The sequence below is a fragment of the Scatophagus argus genome, chromosome 7 (genome assembly GCF_020382885.2).
Source record: "Scatophagus argus isolate fScaArg1 chromosome 7, fScaArg1.pri, whole genome shotgun sequence".
Lineage (NCBI taxonomy): Eukaryota > Metazoa > Chordata > Actinopteri > Scatophagidae > Scatophagus > Scatophagus argus.
Genome location: NC_058499.1, coordinates 18235985 through 18257066, shown reverse-complemented (window position 1 = coordinate 18257066; position 21082 = coordinate 18235985).

Sequence of the window (21082 nt, the reverse complement as noted above, 5' to 3'; positions counted from 1 at the left end):
CAGATGGTGGCTGCCTATCAGGGCCATTGGGTGTAGTAACTTGATTTCGTTTGGGAATTGCAACCTTGAGCCCCTGGTCTATGGTGTGGCATGAGTGCAACAAATGTGTTCATATTATGAAGATGAAGCAGACCATATAGATGTTTGTCCCCTATTATCCAGACTGTGAGTGGGGCATCTTTTTATAGTGTCACATATGATTTACTCATTCCACAGGCCTGAAATCTGACACTTCAAAAGCAATCTAAAGTGCCAGTCTGCTGAGACAAGAAGATAAGAGACTCAAGGGCATGAAGATCTCATGATCAATCCCACATGACCGCCCTCTGCGACATACACAAGGGTGGTTAAGAATTCAGAGAATATGTGTGGCTCTTTCTAATGTTGTATATTGGATAGTGATGATGTGAAGATGTTGACGAGATCTTCGCTGACATCGTCTTGTTTGTGTGTGGGGGGCCTCAGCAGGTCCTGTGGAGTGCAGTGGGTGCTCATGAGGACCTTTTGCAACTCTGCGGTTGCATCAGCCCTAATCTGTGGTGTGGTCTGCTGGGGCAGCAGCATCTCTACTGCAGACAGGAAGAGACTAGATGAAATCATCAGGAAGGCCAGCTTCGTCCCAGGGAGACCCCTCGACCCAGTGCTGGTGGTGGGAGAGAGAGAGAGAGAGAGGGGTGAGAGCCAAACTATCTTCTCTGATGGAGAATGACTCCCACCCCCTGCATGAGACTCTGACACCACGGGGCAGATCCTTCAATGGCAGGTTGCTTCACCCCAAGTGTGTGAAGTAACGTTACTGCAGGTTCTTCGTCCCATCTTATCTTGCATCTTGCAATGCACGCTTAGACCATACACCAAGACAGTTATCGCCTCAGTGAAATTATAAAACATAAAATGAAAAATATGATGACTATGCTGAGGCCACATCATTTATACTTGAGAATAGAAATGACCAACCTGATGCACTTTAACAGTCGAAGAAACAAATGAATAAACAAATGTTTTGGCTCCCCCTGTTGGCCAGGAGCTTATTTTAAAAGAACGAGATATGAGAAAACAGATGTACCCTGGTGTTTTGTTCAAACCAGACCATTGTGTTGTGTATGTGTGTGTCTGTAGGTGAGTGTGTTATGAGCAGAGCAAAGTCAGATATCTTTGGAGACTAGAGACAAATCTAATTAATTTTTCTTCTTATCATCCTGGCACTTCTCAGTTTCATAATGGAAAATTCTCTTTTTCTGTTCCGCATGTTGATACTCTCACAAAAGTATGACGTGCAGCTTTAGAGATGAATTACTGACGTGATAATGGAAGATCATCAGTCTTTGCTTACTGCATCTTAGTCTCTCCTAACATTATGTCCATTAACTAAGTCACATCTCGTGAGCTTTTGGTTTATGAAATCTTAATTTGTAAAATAACTATAGCTGTCAGATAAATGTAGTATAGTATAGGAAGTACTTAAAAATAAAAAAAAATGCAATATTTTCCTTTTAACTGTAGTGAAATAGAAACATAATAGAGTAATCTAGAAAATGTTCTAAATTACTCTGGACTGCTGTTGAAAATCAAATGGCATTTGTCCTCCCAGCTGCATTTCAAAACAGACAGGAGCGAGACCTCTAAATGTGGGTTAAATAAACACGCTCTCTTGTTGGCTTTATCATCAAGCTCCGGTGTTTGGCTAATTGATTTGTTTATTCTAAGTTGGAAGGATGGCTGTTTCCTTCAGGCTTGTCGGTGAATGAAGACTTGTTTGTCTGACCTCTGCTCCATTATGATCATTATGATAATGAAAATCAACCTCACTGACCGCATGCATTCCCTCAAAGCCAGCAGGCGTTTTACTGTCTGTTTATTTGGAGTATTCTTTTTGAGAAAGATTCTATAGTCATCCTTCCACATCCTCACTTCACTAGAGAATATTCTTTGTCATGTGACCTCAAGCCCAAGTTTGTGTAATTGTAAGGCCAGCACTCTCACTTTCACACAGCACTCATGATCATTTCTGACATGAACGCATTTAAATAAGCTTCAGATTTCCTGAAGGGTTCAGGATCACAGTGCTAGGTTTCCAGTCATCTGTGGACAGGCTGATCTTTATTATAGATATGACATATTGAAGAATGTGGATGTGAGCTCAGGGCCGTCACTGTTGATGTAGCTCTAACTTCGCACACGATAGCTATCAGTCAGACCCTGGAGACCAACAAACAATAATTTATATTTTCTAACATGTGACCCTGGCCTCACAGGTAAACTCACAGTATGACGAATTTCAGTCCCTAAAGGAATAATTCCATATTCTGGAAGACATTGGAGTTGGAAAGTAAAGGTTTGTTTTACAACGATATAATTTCTTAATAAAGCATACCTCACACACAGTTACTGGAGTTTGCTTAATGATTAATTCATAATTTAGAAGAAAATAAATGCTTAATTTAAATGCAAGTAAATATAGACATTAATTCATTATTGATGTTCTAGTAATATAATATTTAGGTTGTCCTGATTAAGCTACTAAGTACTGTACAAGGCCTTCAGCTTGTCAGTATATAGTTTTTAAGTAAATGATCTTTGTATATTTCTTCCCAGCATATGTGTAAATATGAGCACTGTATATATGATGGATTTTCTGGTGACCTAATTTTGCATTTCCCTATGATTAGCACCAAATTAGTTACTTCCTGGTAATTGTGAATTTATTCAATATCAGTTATTGTCAATGAAATTATAGGTCACGTGAATCCCAGTTAGATATATGTGTGTGCAATTGACAGCAGGGCTGGAGTCAGAAGGTCATGAAGCAGTCCCTCACTTCAACACCCAAAAAGGTCTAAACATGTTTTATTATCTGAATTTCTAATATATTATTCATTTAATTACCAACTAAGTCAAATTATCCACAGTCCACAATATCCACAATATTGTATTTTTTCCAGGAAACATCAACAAAATTAAACTAAATTTCAAAAGCAACATTATTGGGAAATTATTGAGTGCCCTTGTTTTACTTAAAACATGAAAATCTGAATATTGCTTCAATACTCGCTTACTGCCAGGAGTTGAATTTTGGTTAAATTAGTCACATTTTAGTGTACACAGTTTAAAAATAAGGAGTTTAAAATTTTTGGAATCAGCCTTACAGAATGTATATTTTTTTTTCAAGTATAATGTAACGTAACTCAGATATTCAGAAAAAAATACCTGGATCTTGTCTTCATCATCAGACGTGGATAATGATGATAATGTTGCAGTTTTGATTCAGCAAGACCACCTGCCAGGTTTCTGCTGACTTTAAAACAAGCAGGCTGCAGCTTAAATAATAGATACAGCAATACATAAAATATACTGCAAACCACTTAATAAGTCATGTTTAATCAAACTATTTTCCCACTTGTTTTGAGAAAAGCAGCTTCAGTCGCTCTCTAAGCGTGTTTGGCTCAAACACGGGCCAAACACGGCTCAGCTGACAAATATGCAGAGTAGGACACCAGCAGAAACACTGGCCAGCAAATTCAGCAAGCATCATTTATTTAGAGAGCTTACTCTTTGATTAATGCAGCTCAAAACAATGAGCTGCACTGAATTGATCTCCCTCCTTTTAATTATTACTGTGATTGGAGGAAGAGTAAAATAATCACACTTGAGTTGGAACTTGCATCTGCGGGCTGTTGCCCCAGGACTGATATGTTAAGAGAATGATGTGTTTCGCTGTCAAATAAAACTAATAAATAAACACACAATGATATCTCTTAGCTATTCTTGTATTACTAGCGACTCATTTCTCCATTTATGCAAATATCCCAATTAATATGCTTCTGGGCAATAAAGCTTTTTGCAAGAGTGAGCACAACAAGATCCACAGAAGAACGAGTGATACTGTTGTCACATAAGAGAGAAGTAGGGGAGAGGAACTCTAAACGTTTTCTCTCAGTCATTTTGTAGACAAAGATTCATGGCAACATGAAACAATTACTTCTGTTGTTTCCTGATTTTTTCTCTGTTTGTTCCTTCGCTTTTTGTGTGTCTTTGAAATGACTTCTGCTGTTTGCTGAGTGGAATCAGAGCAGAGTGAATTTAAGTAATTTGCTGAAATTGTGAAAATGTGAAATGCTTTGTCGGACTGAAATGTCAGCATGTGAACAGCAGATGGCTTGGTAACACGCTTATGAAAGATAGATGACGAAACACATATGTGGGTGAACTGACACATAAGGTGCAATCTATCTGCCTGTCTACAGACAGATCGACAGATAGACAGTCCGTGCATGGCATATGGTGAAATGAGCATACAGTCTGCTCTAAACTATAAACATCTATATTTTATAGATTCATCATCTATAGATTCATTTAACTTAAAAAAAAATGGCTGCACTTGTTGTACTCTGTCCCTTTGTTTCAATTGTGAGAGCTCTATCAGGGCACCTATACCAAGAAATAAATTAAGTCCATGTCAAGTGTCAACATATCTGTGAATCAGTAGATTATTTTTAAAGAGGGGAACCATGGGAACAGCACAAGATGAGCGATGCACACAAACTCACACGTGTAGCTGCATGTGTGCTGCATGATGTGCTTGTTTGAGTTTGTGTCAGAGCAGCTGCATATGCATTTACCAGACTAACTGAGAGGCAGATCACAGCACTGAGCATTATAATGGACAGGGTGGAAATCACATCAAATAAGCTTAAAGAAGAGGCTGACAATGGAGCTGCTTTCAAACAGAAATACAGAAGTCTTCAGTCTTCAGAAGAGAGACAGTCCTTCTCATCCATGTCCTGGTTGATAAAAAAAGACAGAAAACGCTCAGCTGGAAGGAGAATGTCACTGATAAAAACCCATTATCTGTGCAATTAGCTTTCTCTGTGCTGTCATAAAAATTAGCTGCTCCTCATGTCCAAGGTTTTGCAGATTACCACCAAATAAATCGATGAAATGTTTTTACAGGTTTTCACTGAAAGCATCAGGCATACTTTTTACAGAAGGTAAGCTTGCTTACTTACCTGCCTTACTTATGGGGACAAAATGAAAGTCCTCACAATGTAAATCATTAAATATTAGCGTGCAGACTTGCTTAGGTTAGGTTGAGGTTAGGGTGTGTGTGCGTGTGTGTGTGTGTGTATTTAACACCAGCCATGGTGACACACGGCTTGGAGGGGAAATGGAGAGAAATAAGACTAAAGAGACATGGTCAGAGTGTAGAGCGTCAGGGACAGAAAGAAAGGGTTTTCAACAGTTACAGAGAGAAACATACACACACACACACACACACACAGAGAGAGAGAGAGGGGGAGAAAAGGAGTGTCTGTAGTTCTCATCTGTGGTATGAAAGCATACCTCTATCTGAAAGTCTTTGGCACAATACACTGAACTGAAGCTGCTACTCCCCAGAGACTTGCACACATAAAAATGTCACCACAAAGCAGAACAAAATAGGCCATTTCCCCTGAAAAGACTTGTGTTTCAAAGGCAGTTGTAAGATGTGAAGCAGGAGGAGGCAGCAGGACTCCCTGGTGGATAACACTTAACAGAAGATGGTGTGGGGGGGGGAGACGGAGTGCGCATGCAAGCAGCAGACTCATCTCTCTAAATACTCTCCATGTCAGCCAGTTTGAATCACCAGCAGGCGACCATGTTTACCATCCCTGGAGAGCGTTTGGAGAGCAGGTCACTGCGCGGTGCGCCGCTTGATCTGAAACAATTGCTTGTACTGAGAGAGAAAATAGACGGAGCACAGTGGGGAGGATTTCCAGGTAGTTCAAGGTGAAAGCAGAAACTCTCAGCACAAGGGCTCGTGCAGACGACATGCGGAGACTACAGAGAGAGCAGCCATCTATTGTGCCGTGACAAGAAATGTGAGCTGCTGTGAAAGTTTGATGTGTTGACACTGTAATTAGAAAGTCATGAGGGAAATCTCTTCCAGTCATTTTGCTTTGTGATTTTAATAAGCTTTCTTACTGTCAGTGGGGGATGATGCTTCCCAGTGACACCTTTAAATATGTCATTAAACACAGTACACACAGGCCTTTATTTAGGTTTTAAACTAAGTTTTCAATTCCTCTGAGGTGCTAAAGGACCATCATCACTATCTAATTGCAACAGAGGAAGAATTCATTGTGTATTTCAAAAAGTCTAAGCTCTCAGCTATCAGTACGCTTATCTACATCGTCTGTCATCGCTTATCTCCATGGCTCTCCAGGCTGGCAGGGGATGATGTTTTCTTTGCTTAAGTAAGAACTCCTCGCTTATTACTTCCGGCAAGCTGTCATACAAAGATCCTCCTTTACTGGGCGGATGTGGAAGCAGAAGCACTAGCACCCGATAGAAGCTTTAAACTTCCATCCAGACCTGAGAGATCAAATGAATAATGTTACAATTTTCGCTATTTTGTCACCACAGAGTGCTTTCATGGGGGATGATGTTTCATCACAATGCTGAAACATCTCCAATCCCTTGTTTATATAGGTTAATTGTTTACATGAATAGAAGAGAAGGATACATCTGGAAACTGACCAATGACCTTTCCAAAACTCCAAGAGAGGGAGAAAGACCATCTTCCTCTTTCCCATATGCCTTTGGAGCTGGAGTCATATTTACTGAGGGGCCCCAGGAAACAAGTCGTACTAGTCTACAAAATCCAGGAAGACATCAATCATACTAATCTCCAGGTACTACATCTGAAACATTTACCTCTGAATAAATAACAGACTCTATCAATTATTGCTTACATTGCTGAGAAGGCATAACAAGGTCATTTATAAGTGATAAGTTTGTACTATTACCCTCTTCCCAGTACATGTGTATGCAGTACAGTAATTATACAAGAAATAATCTGACCAGGTTGTGACCCCACAGCACCCCAAAGTACAACAAGGTTCAGGATACAGCATGATGGAACCATTGTGTGCAACAAAGAGAGGAACCTTACACACTGCACTAGGGCTGGGTAGGTTTTCAGTTTTGCTTCTACAGCCTAGTGTACCAGCTTAAACTGGTTTCATTTCATGCAAACTGACTGAACTGGTCAGACCACATGGTGGTGCTTCCTTGTAATATGTTGCGATGTACTAGAGTTAAAATCTGTACACACAGTGCAGCTATACTACTCCAACCAACGTCCACTAAAGAGGCGTTAGTACAGATTATGCTTCATACCTAAGTGGCATGTACAGCAGGTACATGCCACTTAGGTATGAAGCACACATTTTTCTCTTTTAAAAGTAGTGCAATACACCCCATGAATGCACTCTGCACATACAAATCAACACTTCCCGTATCTATTTCAAATTAAAAGCCCTCTAGCATTTCAGTGGACACAAACATGTCATTTCATAACAGGAGAGAACGTGTTGTAGAAAAGTCTGACTTGAAGTGTAGCTACAGGCATTTTACACCTGTCTTATACCTCCATTGACTGAGCTCCAGCCCACTACCCAATCACCACCAGCACTTTCATCGAATCAAAATGACATGGTTGCAAAGATAAATGGAAGCAATGATCAATTCTAAACCCTGATGTTGTCAAATTATTTAGGATCTGGTTTCATTTTGTCTTTTTATTCTTTATTCTTTTTCAGTCACACAACCTAACTAAGTGCAGCGCCACCCATGGCATGCGTTACATAACAGGCAGAATAACAATACATACCATAAAAATACAGGCAAGCGTAAATAAGGTGCAAACTTCCACTGTGGTAAATACAAATGGGCCAAGCTTTTGGAATATTTACCTTGAAGATTTTTGCTGCCACTCCAGCAGAATTTCAGTGGTGGTGCTGAAGGCACTGAACAATTACATTTGAAAAACTCAAAAGCAGCATGTCTTTACAGTTAATGAAATAACTACACAGTATATAAGGGCTTATTCTTTGGACGTATAAAGAGTGTGTCTTGTGTCGTCACCCATCTCAGGATTCACCTTCACACTTCATCTAAATTGTTCACTGAACATCATTTGTGCGTTGTGTTCAGTGCACACAATACTTCATTTGCTTTATTGCAGCTCTCTTTGTTTTGTAAATTATATCTGCAACAATGGTGTGATTTGATGGTGTTTGTAAGTCGGTGCTCTCTGGTATTTGTACTTTCATAGCTTGTTTGCTTGCTGATTCATGTCTTCCATTACATGATTCCTGTATGTACGTCAGTTTGATTATTGCTGTATTCATCCTTACACAACATTACCACCTCATTCATTATTACATTACCACAGTCTACCTCTTGTTTATGTCTGTCAATACTCACTGTGTCTCATGTCATTTATTGATGTTAATTTTGTGCCAGTTTGGATGCAGTCCTTCAGATGAACCTTGCCGAAACTTTGGGACATTGCTGCATTGTTTAATTCTCATCGATGTAATTCTTACACATTTAGTTGACATGAGTCTTAATAAATAACTCACATTACACAGTGCAGGAGTAGTAAAAACTGATTTTATTATAAATAAATTCCCTTTCCACAAGTACCATGATAATTCACACTGGATGTCTTTACAACACCAAGGACACAGACAGTATTTGTTCAGTCTTTCTGCGGGAAAAAGTAGGTCACATATTTAATAATGATGTGAACTAAAAATGTGCACAACAAGGTTGTTGTACAAACGATTGGTGGGGATTTTAAAGGTGAAGGATCCAAGGATATATGCTCCCCAGCCTGAAGTGAGGGAGCAGGTGTCAGACAAGAACGTACCATGAGTGACATCAGTAACTGATAAAATGTTGCAGAGAATGGACCTCTTTAACCTTGACCATGTATGTTATTTCTGCACTCCATCTGTGTATAAACTGGTTGAAGAAAGAGCCATCTGCCCAAGGTTCGGAGACAGACAGAGATTGATGGAGCCACACTTGTTCTTTTGCTCCCTTTTCTCTCTCCTTGACTTGCCTTCGTGAGCCAGTCAAGTTCTTCCACACCAAGCTCATCCAGCCATGTCTTTATGGACTTTGCTTTGTGCACTGGGGCACAGTCATGCTGGAATAGAAAAGGGCCTTCCCCAAACTGTTGCCACAAAGTTGGAAGCATAGCATTGTCCAAAATGTCTTTGTATGCTGAAGCATTAAGAGCTCCCCTGAAACTCTTAATGCTTCAACATCCCCTGAAAACACACCCATACCACTCCTGAATTTAATAATAAAGAAGAGTGTCTCAATATTTTCGTCCATATAGTGTACCATCTATGTAATCATCTACTTCAAATCCTCTAACCCTTCAGACAGATATTTCACACCTGACATGTCTCTTGTATTATATCTTTCATGAAAAAGCTTCTGCTCTTCTAATGTAAAGAATGTTTGGTTACTAATGCTTCCTGATTGTGAATGGTATCCAGCTTTTGGGTGATCATATTATAGAGATCCCATTAGCCATGTCATCAAACCCTGACATCAATGAAAACGAGGGCTTCTCAGCATAAAGTGGTAACATAGCAACAGTTCAATAGAGGAATGGAAAACAGGTATCTTTAGAATTATATTTATTATTTATTCCATGACTGTAAGCAGCTGCTCAGACAGGAAGTGCTTGGATAGAACATGTATGTCACCATGCATCTTATATGAACTTACAGCCAAGCTATAGGAACTTGCCAAAAGGAGGGGACAGAGAGAGAACATTGCCGTTATTGTCTGCTGCAGCAGACTTCGTCATGCGAGCTACAGAACGACGTGTTTCTGTCCTCTCTTCAGTAGACTGGATTAGTAGCAAGCTGCTAAAAACATGAGGTTTCTCTGGACCAGCAGGTAGCCGGATGAACTGGGTGGCTCTAATTTGGGGAGGCAGCAGGATTCCCCTTCCAGCAAAGTCACAGCCTCCTTGGTGGTCGGTCGCATACACACATGCTATTCATTTCTGTGAACAAACACTAAGCATACTGTTTGTCCATGGCTAAACAAATAACAAGCCCAAAACAATTTAAGGCAAGAAGGGGAAACATATCAACAGGCTACATGTATGTGAAAGAGATTCTTTGTGGTGACAAAACCACAAAGAATGCAGTTTCTGTACGCTCTCTGGATCTTTCTTCCTACAGATGCTGCCCTCTCAGTTTCATAAAGCAGAACCAGGCTACACCCATGCGTAAAGAATAGAAAATTTTATATAAGATTTCACAACATGGCTGTGTAACTTAGTGCCCCACTCTCAACAGTCAACATGAGCCTTCCTTTAATTCAATTTATGGTTGGTCTTTGGTGTTTATCAAAATCATAAGTACTTCATGTGCTGCATGACTGGCACAGTTAGTATTCATCTTTCAGGCCAAATGAACAAGAGATTTTCATGGTTATATCCATCTTTCTAAAATATTATGAAATTATGGAAATGATCAGTGCTTGCCTAACCATCCTGGATTCTGTTTATCTGATGTGCACGAATTCATTATTTCCTTATTGAAAAAGCAGAGGATGAATATAATACTGAACAAAAGATGAAGGAAATAAATACATACTATTATCATATTCTTATTATTTTTCCTCTTTTTTCAGCTGGGTTGTAAATGAATATGAATATGTCAATTGAATGAATTTTATCTATTTGAACTGCATTATTATAATCTGTTTGAAAATCACCCATGAATGATCTCAACTGCCACCTTTTTGATGGCTGGATTATTGAATTTTGCTCTTTGTGTTTCCAGAGTGAATAGCTTGTCAGGTTGTTTCCTGACAGCCAGGGTCAGTCGATAATGATGGAGCACTGTGTTGGTCTCTCCAATCAATGGTGTTTTTCTTACATCTCCTTGGGGCGAGCAGATTTGATTACTCAAAGATGTTGCATATTAGATTGTGTTGTTAAATATAGTTGTCATGTTGTCGAGGGTGAGTGATGATATTTGTGTTTTTCTTCTCACTACATCGACTCCCCTCTTTTGTAGAGTGATTTAGTGCACAGATAAAACACTGGAGCACCAGAGGTAGGAACAAAATGATATTAAATTTCAATATTTTATTGCTTTTCTATTTTGGGTTCTTCATATATTCAGATCAGTTCACACCAAAGAGTAGTGTTAAAGCTTTATGCTGTGGATGTGTTGGTTCAGATTATGATCGTGGTCATGCATTATTTGGCTATTTTAATTTCATGTTCACAAACAAGATTACATTTTTCATCTAAAAAAAAACATTGCATTTCAAAATTGATGCACTTTATTGCACAAAATGTTTTGACGCACAGAGCACAGTTTATTTCTTTGATGTATGTAAGTAAAGGGTTAACATCCAGCGAGGGATTCAGTTTGCCAGCAGGCACAAGGTTCAATCATTTTAATCAAATTTTCACAAAACCATGCGCAGGAGCCAACGCTTCCTGATATCTCTTTTGGAGTATCTATATTCTATTGGCAACAGTGGATTCACACACTCTCCCATCTGAGACGAGGTCATTTTGTTTATCCCATTACAGAGAGGCGCTCTGATTCTAAGAGCCTGTTCAAAAATGAGATTTGTCCCGATGAGCCAATAAGTGCTCCTTCATCAGTTTAGTGTTCAAATCCATTAAAGGAGCACTCCCCTTGGCGGAACAGGGGGAAAAATGACAAAGTATGTGCATAGTACAAACAGCGCTTTTGAAAGATGCTCATTGATCTGGGGAATCTGAGAAACAAGCTTTGCACCACTGCTGAATGTCAGTGACTGAATCTCAAAAAATACAAATCAAAATTTGAAATAATTTTTCTACAGATCATTGAAAATGTATCACACAGGCAACTTTTAAACAAAATTCAAATGTTTTTTTTTTTTTTTTTTACTGCAACTGAAGCCCATGCCAGAAGTTTTGAGGGGGAGCAGGTGAAGGCCAGGCTCAGGTGTGCAGAGAGCATGCTAATTAATTCAGTAAGGTGAACCCAACAGAGTGAATTGGTTTGAAAATGCCTGTGAATCCCTACAACACAGGAGGGAGGATGGGGTCTACCAGGCCTAAACTGTCTGCAGGGGACTGCAGGGACAAGATGGCTCACATTAATTAAATCTGCCATATGTTGGCTCTTTTCTCACATCCCAGGCTGCATGTCCCACAGCATAGCAGATGAGACAAACTATCAGTTGTCTGGGAAATGAAATCTATCAGGACTTGAACATGAGAGATTGAATGAATCAGCCAATGGCTGCTTCAGTCCTCATCCAGACTGTTTTTTCGGCTTGGCAGAAATCACAGTGTCTCGTCCGAATGCTTGCCAAAGACACATGGTCATCTATCCTTTCATTTCTTGCTTTGATCTTTGTCTTACAATATTGTTCCAAATGAAAATATTCAAAAGTTAATGGTGTTTCAGAGAATGTTGTTCCTTTTGATGTTAATTGAAGCCATGATAGCTTCAGATGGAGCAGATGGAGCAAAATATTCAGATGGATCCTCACAAGTTTTTAATTTTTGTCTGAATGGAGTAATTTGACATAATGTTGTGGCTCACATTCTGCTTGCGGTGGTGTCAACAGAGTCCTTATCTTGGCCTGTACTCTCCACTCTGGGAGAGAGATAATCTCTGTCAAGAGCGCCATCATCAGAGGAGTTTTTGAGGACTTTATTGCCACTAATTAGATCAGCATCTTTGAGAGGCCCTGAAGGCTCTGTCAGTTCATCCTTTTTGTGATCTTCTACATGTGGATTTTTTTTCTTATCCTTTGCATTCTGAGTTCATAGTTTGAGTAGAAGGAGCCTCTAGGTACTTTAGTCGATAGCATCCTCATGGAGCAAATCTTGATGGACCTTTGGATCAATAATTCCTCAAACTGTTTCAACAGGGATTAAGTAGCCTTCTGAGGGAGCTTCTCGGGTCAAAGCTTGGCTCATTTAACAGCTAATTAGATGCTTTCTATTGAGCATATGGTTCTTCTGATGCTTCTGTTTCAGCAGAACATACAGTCAGCGCTGAATTTGCACATGTTCGCCACTTGGGACACTGTGGCAGTGCTTTGGGTCCCGTCTGTTTTATTTCTGTTTTGATCAGCAGTGACAAATTGCCTGCAGTATATTCATCCACTTGAGTAACGTCAAATTGTCTAGTGGAGTTTTTAAGCACAATCCCTTTTCAATGCAGAACAAATAACCGTGATGCTGAAGTGGAGCATCAGTTGTCCCTCCATTACCAAATCAATCAAACTAGCTTGCCTAGCACCTTCCTTTTCTTATTAGATTTCGAGACAAATGGTGCAGCAAATTCTCAGTTCATTACTTGTTAGGAACTAAACTAATGTCTATCTGTGTTTTGCAGTAATCGTGCTTGCAGTGTGTTTGCAGACAGTGTCTGTTGTGTGTGGAATAATATGCAGCCATGACCAGACCACACTACAGGTCCCTCCATAACAGACCCCTTTTATTACATTTATGAAATTCAATTACTCTGACACAGACAGATGGACTTGCTGTCAGAGGGGACACTCGTCATTTGTTAGCATCAACAGACATGTCAGCCCTGAGGTACTGATGGGACAGAGACTGTGTGACTTGAAACAAACGAAGGGAGGGAAAGACAGAGAGGGAGAAAAACACTGAGGAGTGGAAGAGGAGATCCAGGGATCGATGTTCACAACATAGTGTCGCTCTGAAGAGCCTGCACTTGAAAGGAATGCTTCAGTGTTTCCATTCTTTCCCAGAGTTTTCTGCCATTGTCATGTGTCAGGCTGGAGGAAAAAACTAGACTGACCCTGTTTGAAGTTCAATGTAAAGTGTTATTTTCTTTGTTTTAGTTATAATTCATCATTCACAATATCAGAAATGTAAAAAATGACAATTGGTGGTTTCAGGGGAGGAGTAACACAGGCACTGATGCAAACAAGCAAGCTCAGCGACTCCAGGTTGTTGCTCAAGCCTGTTGCATGCTGACCCTTTCAGATAAACAGTATAGAAAGGTAGTGAGATAGTGAGAATGATAGGTGAGTGGATGGATGGACAGACATATTATCCAGAGGGAAAAAAAATCATGAAATAGTGTTGTTTAAGCTTTGGCCATATAAAAAAAAATCTTAATCAAAAACCATGATTGGTTGGTTCTGAGTTTCAACTGTAGAGCTTCTAAGAATTAAAAAAAAAATGTAGATAAATTAAAGGAACACCTTTTTTAAGGGAAAGGTGAAGCCTATAGAAAACTGTGAAAATATCTGTGTATTATTTTGCTCGGATGTGGAAGAGCTTTCTCAGACATTATCATGGGTTAGCCTTGAGACTTAAAATATTTCTCCCCCTTCAAACCTGCATTGTAAATTTGCTGAACTGAAATTGAAAGACTGTGTTATTTAACAGGCCCGTAAGAACTAATGAAATATTTTACTGGACTGTGTTATGGAAAATGTATGATATGGCATTTGTGAAGCTAAAGTCGGGAGATAACAACCTCTGATGCATCCATTCTGACCATTGTTTTTATAAGCTGTTGCCTGAAAATCCTGCAACTTTATGCAGATACACCACTGAAGTGTATCGCTTTATGAGGAACTGTTTTACAAGATGATGCATCTCTTCTAAATACAAAATCAATAAAGAAAAAATCAGAGACATCCATGATGATGTTTTTGTAGTCAGGGTCCATCTCCCTTCCGTCCCTACTCCATCTAGTCTTTTTCTTTTCCTTTTCTACATATTGAAATTGGATGTCTCATATGCCATCTCAATGAATATGAAATCTATTCAAATTAAATCGAAAGGAAAAGATACAGTACTTGGGGCTTTAATCCATCCAGATGCTGCTCTGTTCGGTGCCCTCTGTTGGTGAATTATGGATGAGTCTGAAAATTAAAGCTTGTTGGGAATTTATTGAGGAACTGCTGACAGTGTTGGTATCCTTTTATCTAGACCGTGGGATCTGTGGGTGGGAGGAGGTAGCTGAAAACGAGGATGGACAGCAGTTCAATGTTAAGCATGTTAGGAAAAGCCAGAGCAAGAAAAGCAGAAACTGCATGTGTTTCAAGTTTGTCCCAAAACCTTTAGCTGCTGCAAGCTGGGATGAGTGGGCTGGAAAAACCAAACTCACAGACCAAGGCTGAAAAGCATGACGTGTGATCTCATATGAGCCTGCATGGTTGAGATCACACCTTCCTCCTACTGCCTCTCTGATACTGCAGCCCACGTCTCATGCTGTGCTTCAGACCTCCTTGTATAAAGGACTTCCATGAGCGAGAATCGAAAGTAAAATAGAAATAAAAATCACACAGACATTTTCACACCTACTGTTTTTTGAAAGCAGAGCTGGGAATGAAAGGAAGAAAGAGACGCCAAACAGGGGAGGAAGGGGGAGAATGGAGGGATGTAGGGAAGAGAGAGAGAGGGAGAGAGAGGTGGGGCAGCAGACCAATACCCGCTTCTGTAATATCTGAGTGTTGTTCAGTTGAAAAAGAGTTGTATGGGTTTTTCAAAACCTCTCAGAAGAAAGACTCTCCTCTGGGTGAAATCCTTTAGAGGAGCTCTGGCTGGTGAGAGGCGTCAGCAGGGTGTGTGATTGAGCGCCAGTAGATAGACTGATCTACTGTATTCTACTGAGAGCACCCTGAGGAGCAGGAGAAGCAAAGCCGAGCTTAAGCACCAGCAATAATTTCACTCTCTCAATCTTTCTGTTGAATCCATCATCTATTTCCCGGGCTAAGTGTTTTTATCCAAATACACGCCTGAGCGACTTTCACATCAGTACTGATAAGTAACATAGTATATTTACTCACGTACTGCACTAAAGTATAATGTTTACATACTTGTGCTCTGCTTCAGTGTTTCCATTCTATGCTACTTCAAACTTTTGCTCCTCTACAGATTTCTACTCCTGTTACATTTATTTCATGGGTGTGGTTATTTTATGATGAATTTGAATTGACAAGGATTAAACTAGTGTTTCCCAATGTTTTCAGCTTGTGATCCCTCACTACAAAGCAGTGTCAGCTGGAGGCCCTCTGACATATTTCAGAATTGTATGAGTTGTTAGCAGTTCCACCAAAGAGACATCCTCTCGGCCTAAGTAACTGATCCAGGCCCAAAGACATGAAATTATTCAATATTTTCCAAGAAACAAAAACAGGATTAAGGAAAAGTTCAAAAAGTGAAGATGACTTTGTTTTATAGTAAATGTTGAGCTTAAACAGGAAACAATAAAACGAACAGCACGTGACATTCTCGTTTACTGTGCATGCCAACCTTAACAGAAAAAATAAAACACATTTTAAGCAACTATATTAAAAGTCACAGAGATGAAATATACATAAACATTAATCAAATCTGTGAATAAATCAAATGTAATTAACAAATATATATATATTGTATATTGTTTTCTATTTAAACACTGATGTATCAGCATTAACTATCTAATAATATCATATATAACAAATATAAAGTATTTTTACATTTAAAACTTGGTGTACATTTTGGTGATAACACTATTGTCCTTTATTTTAAACAGCTAACTTCTCTGCTTGTAATGAAATGTAATTTTTTTGAAATTAAATTTTTCTTTGTGGTATTGGCACTTTTAGGTGTGCAAAGGATTTCAATATTTCTTCGACACCCCTTCCGTTAGGGTAAACAAGCAGGCTGGCTCTGAGTATTCGATTATTTACCCACTGAGGAATCTCAGATGTACCGTGTTGTTACTCTCCTTGTGCTTGTTGTCATTTCACATTCTCTCTCTCTCTCTCTTTCCTTCTTTATCTCTCTCTGTAGATAAAGCTTTTTCCTTGCCAGAGCTCCTATGACTGCTTCATTATGCATCATAAAAAGCTCATAAGAACCCCAGCATTTCAGAAGATATGGATGCTTCTTAAAATGAAAAATTTCTAATGCGTAATTACCCATCACAACATTAAAACAATCACCATATGCCCTCATGGAGTGTGTTTTCCACCCAACAGAGCAACGAAGGATGAGATCAACTGAGCATTTTATTATTGTAACGATGTAAACCAATGATTTAGATCCTGCTGACAGCGAAGAGACATGCATATAGTGCCTTAACTGTATTGCTGTTATTGAAGCTTCTTTGCTGATGTGTGAAAGTACTTGTTGTTGAGATTCACTGGTGTCTTTTTAAACTGCACTGTGCATGATACTGCTGACGGTGCTATAAGTTTGACTGGGGCCTGCTTGCATTTACCTTGAGGAGTTTTACCCAAGATGCAGCTCTGCCAGCCGGCCTTTTGATGTTTGAAATGAAAGCCCCACAGTAAGATCAGTGGAAAACAAAATAAATAATCTGTGAGCGAACTGGAAACAAATGCCGCAGAGAGATGTCATAAAAATGCAACTTTCACTACAATAGATATCACACAATCTCTTTTTTAAAATATAAAAAAGGTAAAAACATTCAGATGCTGAGAGAGCAGCAGAGACAGAGAGGTAGAGAAAACCGATGAAGGGCAGGGGTGTATACGAAGGGCTTGTGTATGTTTGTGTGTTTCTCTACTGAGCGCATGGGGGGATATAATAGTATTTGAATGATGCGTGTGACAGAGGCTGATCTCTGCTCAGGGCCTGTGTGGCTTCAGTAATAAAGACACTGTGGCTCAAAGTGTTTCATTCTTTCTTAAATGCTCCTTAACCTCTCCATAAATGGCATCTTTGGCTCCCAGTAAGGAGAGAGAAAAATGTTGACTAATTTTGCCAGTGCTATTGACTGTGTCAATAGTGAAAAAGCTCTTGAGCTTAAATGTCAAGAGGACTTTATGTATTTTCTCATCATTAAAAAAAATAAAATGACATAAAACATTCAGATACGATACACTGCATGTACTTAGCTTGTGGAAATTACAGCATACAGTAGCTCTCAGCACTTAAGAGGCAGAAAAAAATTATAAATATTATGTGCTGTGAAAAGCAACATAAGTGCTGCTGTAAGTCACATACACAATAAGAATACCTTTTTCCTGTTGATGTTTCTCTGGTCATCAGCAGCATTTTTCACAAGTCAATTTAACTGGATTGTCAATATGCTGTGTGTTCTGCTCTCAGCAGGCTTTGACCTTTTTTTTTTTTTAAATCAATGCTTTTCTATAAAGACGGCAATTTGTGGAGCTCACAGAAGGGCAGAAATTCCTCTCTGCATCTGTCCTGCTTGGAGTCACCTTTGTCATTGCCATATCTAAACTGCTTGAACATACAGGTCTAAGGGTGTTTATGTATGCTCACATGCACGCAGGATGACAGTGTTTTTGATCAAAGCATGTGGTTATATGTGACAGACAGAGAGAGAGAGAGAGAGAGAGAGAGAGAGAGAGAGAGAGACAGAGAGAGAGAGACAGAGAGAGACAGAGAGAGAGAAAGAGAGAGAGATCTCATAACTTGCAGACTTTTTGGCCACTAGCCCAGATAAAGACCATAAAGAATCGATCGTGGGATAATGAACCTGGATGACACCTCCAGCTGGAGGAGCAACTCCAAGGACGTCTCACGACCTCCTTCGCTCCCACATCTCATTACGACCGGCGAATGGTTAAGACTGATGATTACAGACAGGTGTTGGGATAGAGCAGAGGGGGATTTACAGGATAGAGCTCATTCGGCTCACACTGACACAACAGTGGTGCCGTAAGGTCAAGAAGGTGCTTTGTTGGAAGCTGGTCCATACCGTGTCTGTGCTCCTTGATGCCTTTGACCTGAAGTTGGTAAGCTAAGCAATGAAGCAGAGATATTTTTATGTCTTGAATCTTAATAGCACAGGATGTTTGCTTCGTGGGAAACGTTCTTTTACAGCTATTTTATGGTGGAGAAAAGGAAATAATAAGGAAAAATTATGTGCCTGTTTGAGTCTAATAAACATAATGTTAGTTGCCACTGTATATTAATGTGATTCTTTATTGATCCCTGCAGGAAAACTAGTTTTTCTTGTTGCTGTTCACACTGTAGATGAGAGCGCAGCAGTGGGAGTTTCTTGCCTTCTTTAAACCTTAAACCTCTCAGCTTGAGGGTGATCTTCCTCCTCATCCTGCTAGCAAGCCTCCATCTTCACTGAATATTTAGTTAAACACCCTTTTTTTTAATTTTATCATTCTGGCTGAAAAAGAAGAAAATATCTTAACATTCCAGAGTCATCTCTCCATTTTTTCTGTTATCAACACACATGCAAACTGACTGATACAAGAAGAGCTTGCACTTAAAATGGGAAAACACATTAAAGTGCGACAACAGCTGAACTTCTGACAACGACTTCCAAGTTGTTTCCTGATTCAATAATCAAAGTGCCGCCCTGCCTCCCATTAGGTGTGAGTATGACCCCTGTCAACATGCCCCCTCCGCATGACCGTAAACCGTTTGCAGGCTAAAAATGGTTACTCCTCACCTTTTAGCATTTTGACCTGAGCATGTTTTTAGGTTTGCACTTGCGTCCTGCATCCAGTCTGACCTCTGCACCTTTGTTCTGTATGTCCAGCAAGTGCAACTTGTCATTGATTCCCGAAAAGGGGTTTCTTAGAGTGTAGCCTACTTCTGTAGTTTCAAGGGAGTGTGTAGAACGATTTTGAATTAGCACAACTAACCGCCTACAGTAGAAACTGCCATTTAATAAAAAACTGTATCTCCATTTTGAGTCAGCGAGCAGGCTCAAAATGTGAAAACTTGCACAAGAAAGCAGAGCAATGTAAAGAGTTAGTTAAAGTATTTGGTACTATTTTCAAATTTTTATAGTTTCATTATAGTATTATCACCTGAAACTAAAGATCGGTGTGTTTTCATTATCTTAGAATAAGCCTTTTATATCTACAATGGGAGCGGGTTCTCACTCTCACTGTAATTGAGGGTGAGACAAGGATTATCCAGTTGGTTGCAATCTACAACCTCACCACTAGATGCCACTAAATCCTACAGTCTGGACCTTTGATGTCTTGAACAAAATGTTAAAATAAACAAAAACTGTGGAAAAGCTTAAGCAGATGATCATTTGAAATAGCTAGTTAAAAGAACTGGATAAAGTTTTAAAATAGATGACAGAAATGAATAAATAGTTAGCTTAATGTAATGGATAAAAAGCTGAGATAGTTAGCTGAAAGTATTGGTTGGAATACATAGTACATTTGTATATATGGAATACATAATACATTTGTTACTATACTATAAGACTTTAATTTGTCAGTGCAGTTAAGGAGACAGAAAGGGGTTGTCAGTATTGAGTGCAAAGAAATGGGTAATTAGCTGACGGCTGACACAGGCCAGTTGCAGCTTTGTGTGTCAGGGTGGTGGTGGAAAAACCAATGAAGAGCATCTCCACGGGTGTCATAAAGCTTTGCTTTATGGCCAGTTTGTGTACCCGTGCAGATTAAGTTCAAAGAAAGACGGCCGGTCTTTTCTCCATGCATCTTAAATCCTGTTTCTCCTTTGTTGGATCTGTAGATCAATTCTTTGGGCTGTGCTGAGATATCCCTGGTGTCAGCAGCTATAAGGCAGCTACAGGAAGGATGGAGAGGACTTGGTGTCTAAAAATACATTATTAAAGGGACAATTTCACCTCAGATTTAATAGTGCTCACAGAGCAGCAGGACCGTTCCATTCAAACTGCATACTTTCCTTCACTCTGGAGAGGCTTTCATCCACGGCATAAGCATTAAAGCCCTGTGAGTTACAATTGCAACCTGGGAAGATGCAATGCTCACATTACAAAGGCAAGAAAATCACAGTCAATCTGTGGCTTGACTATGATTCATGCAGTGAGTTATTCTTCAGAAACTACTTTCAGCATTTATCTCGAGAGAGCAGGCCAACATGGAAATAAATTGGCTGGTGTCTGGAAATGGCACGCTTCCCTTCTGTTTAGACACAAAGACCATTTCAAATGGTGAAGCTGGCAGGGACTTGCAGCTGTCTAATCTCTAACTGTACTGCAGCTGCAGGCAGCTGGTACCACTGAATGATCCTGGTATTTTTCTTTAAGGTTCAAAGTTAACTTATAGTTTAACACAGTGTGAGCAGCATGTGTTCTCTTGAGTCAAAGACATCTGTAACTACAGACACGTCAGTCAGTTTGAAAGTGGGATTACAAAATAAAAGATGATGAATTTCTACCATGCTCTGCAGCACAAAATTCAAGCACTTATCTACCTGCCTCAGGATTGAAGAAACACTAAAAAACATATTAAACAATTATAGCTGCAAGAAGTTTTCAGCAATGTGGTCGTATTA